The following is a 2,995-nucleotide window of genomic DNA, read 5'->3' as shown; positions in this document are numbered from 1 at the left end:
TCTCAATAAAACTGGAGGAGAAAAAGAAGCAAGTCCCTAGGTCCAGTCTACACTGAAAGGGAGGGGATTACACAAAGGCATGAATACCAGAAGGGGAATCACTGGGATCATCTTTTTTTTTTTAATAAATTTTTTTTTTTTTTTATGGTTGCTTTGGGTCTTCATTCCTAGTTGTGGCGAGCGGGGGCTACTCTTCGTTGCAGGGCTCGGGCTTATTGCGGTGGCTTCTCTTGTTGTGGAGCACGGGTTCTAGGCACGTGGGCTTCAATAGTTGCAGCATGCAGGCTCAGTAATTGCAGCAAGCGGGCCCTAGAGGGCACGGGCTTCAGTAGTTGTGGCTCGTGGGCTCTAGAGCACAGGCTCAGTAGTTGTGGCGCACGGGCTTAGTTGCTCCGCGGCATGTGGGATCTTCCTGGACCAGGGATCGCGTGTCCCCTGCATTGGCAGGTGGATTCTTAACCACTGCACCACCAGGGAAGCCCTCATTGGGATCATCTTAAAGCCTGCCTACCACTGTCCTCAAAAAGATCGACTCTCTAACTCTCTGGTGGTTTTCATACTTCTGAGTGGACTCATTCTCCTGTAGCCCCCACCTTCTGGATTCCTTTACTGACTTGATAAGATCTATTGATTATCTGGTTTCTTTTACTCATCATTATGTCTGTGAGGGTTTTCCTACGTTATTGTACACAGCTGTGTAATAGTCCACTATATAACTAACCACAGTTTTATTTATCCAGTCTGTCCACTGTTGATGGACATTTGGCCAGTTTTTAGCTATTATGAATAAAGCTGCTGTGAACATTCTGTAAATGTCTTTTGGTGGCTGTATGCAGTCGTGTCTATTGGGAATACATCCAGGGGCGGAATTAGAGTCAGACAGTATTAGTTATAGTGCCTCAGCCAATTTAGGTCCTCCAAGGAGGAGATGCCAAAGTGAAATCAGATGTGTAAGAGACTGACAGGGGGCAATTCCTGTGAAGGATAAAGGAGACAGGGAACAAGAACAGGCATGGAGAGCCTCCAGATCATCACAAAGCAGGTCTGACCACTATGAAAGCTCTGCAGTCTCATCCAGGCTGACAGGGAGCAAGGCAGGAGTAGCCCCTATCTAGTAGCCCTGCCAGGCACAGTCATGGGCTGGGAGCAGCCTGGGGAGAGCATGGCCTCAGCATGAGTGCTGTGATCGATCCAAAGGTGTAGCCAGCCACTGGAGGCTACCGGCCAGCTAGCCTCTTTGCAGCAGACTCTCTTGAAGGGAGACTGACTGGTGTACCACCAGGGCCACCACACTACCAAACAGTCTTCCAAAGGGGTTGTACCAATTTAAGCTCCCATTAGCAAAGTATGAGAGTTCTGGGTACCCCACATCCTCACCAATCCTTGGCAAGGTCAGTGCTTTCCGTTTTAGAAAATTTGGTGGCTCTCTAGAGGGATCGTGGTGGTTTTAAAATTGCCTTTCCCTGAAGACCAATGAATCTGAGCTCTTTTCATATGCTTTTTGACTACTTAGATGTTCTCTTTTGTGAAGTGCCTATTTAAGCCTTTTTCGCACTTTAAAAAATGGGTCGTCTTTTTCTTATTGGTTTGTAGAAAGAAAGTCTTTATATATTCTGGATACAAATCTTTGTCAGTATGTGTATGGCAGATATCTTCTATGCTTTTTAAAAAAAAATATTTATTTATTTATTTAGGCTGCGCCGGGTCCTAGCTGTGGCAGGCAGGATCTTCATTGTGGCATGCAGACTTAGTTGCAGCATGTGGACTCTTTAGTTGCAGTATGCGAACTCTTAGTTGTGGCATGCATGCAGGATCTAGTTCCCCAACTAGGGATCAAACCCAGGCCCCCTGCATTGGGAGCGCAGAGTCTTCCCACTGGTCCACCAGGGAAGTCCAACCTTCTCCTATACTTTGGCTTGCTGTTTCCCCCCTTTTTTTTTAAATTTTTATTTGCCTTTATTTTTTTGCGGCATTTATTCCTGGGCCATAAGTTTCTGTTTCTTCAGTTTCTTCTGGGATATCTTTTTCTTCTGTGCAACGTCCTCTTCTGGTTTAGGAACAATCTGTTCTTTTTTAGTAAGGATCATCTCAATGTGGCAGGGAGAGCTCACGTATGGTTTGATCCGACCGTGAACTCTGTAAGTTCTATGCCACATCTTGGGGGCTTTGTTCAGCTGGATGTTCTCAATGACCAGAGAATCTACATCTAAGCCCTTAAGTTCAGCATTACTCTCTGCATTTTAGAGCATGTGCAGTAAAAATTCAGCACTCTTTTTGGGTCACCGACCCTGCGTCCAGCCCCACTGTTTGGCCTGGGCACACCTACCAACTCCACCATTGTAACGATGGAATGGCACACGTTGCTTCTTTAAAGTGACATCCTTCAGATACTTGGTGGCTTTTTGGATATGCATACCCTTAACGGCCTGGGCAGTTTCACGAATGTTCTTAAAGTGAACACGAAGATCTGAACCTCTTGATTTGCATGATTTTGTGGGGTTTTCTGGGTCAAGTGAATAGCACACCATTTTTAGAGGTCACCTCAGGCCGCTTACCGGAAAAAGTGCCCTTTCTCCTTCTTAATGGTGTTTTTTGCTGAACAACTGAAGAGACTTCTTTGAATTCCTCATACACATTCTACCACCTTCACCTTGGAGCTTTCAAACTCCTACTTACCCACATTTTAGATACCTCTTTCTCCTTGAAGGCTTTCCCACTTCTATTGTACTAATCGGGCTCACTAGGCCAGGGATTCAACCCCCCTCAAGACTCTCTCTGTCCACTTCCTACCTCTATGTGTCAATTTTGTTCTCTCAGGCCAGTTTTTTGCCTATAGAAGGAAAAGTGGTCCCATAGTTCCTCCATTTGCATCTTTGTTTTCTCCTGCCAGTAAGGAACTGCCTCTCCTCCCTTAAATCCAATTTTTAAAATCCTGATGAAGAATTCAGACAGCTCGACCAGCCTCAGGTCACTCATGAGCCCTGTAGCTAGAAAA

General features: G+C 45.6%; 1 pseudogene; it reads right to left on the bottom strand.

Moving 5' to 3' along the window:
• Positions 1-1,973: 1,973 nt before the first annotated feature.
• Positions 1,974-2,528, bottom strand: LOC133104012 (large ribosomal subunit protein uL22-like; annotated as a pseudogene).
• Positions 2,529-2,995: the final 467 nt, after the last annotated feature.

The sequence above is a fragment of the Eubalaena glacialis genome, chromosome 13 (genome assembly GCF_028564815.1).
Source record: "Eubalaena glacialis isolate mEubGla1 chromosome 13, mEubGla1.1.hap2.+ XY, whole genome shotgun sequence".
NCBI lineage: Eukaryota > Metazoa > Chordata > Mammalia > Artiodactyla > Balaenidae > Eubalaena > Eubalaena glacialis.
The sequence above is the reverse complement of the archived record's forward strand: the minus strand, read 5'-3'. Positions and strand labels throughout refer to the sequence as shown.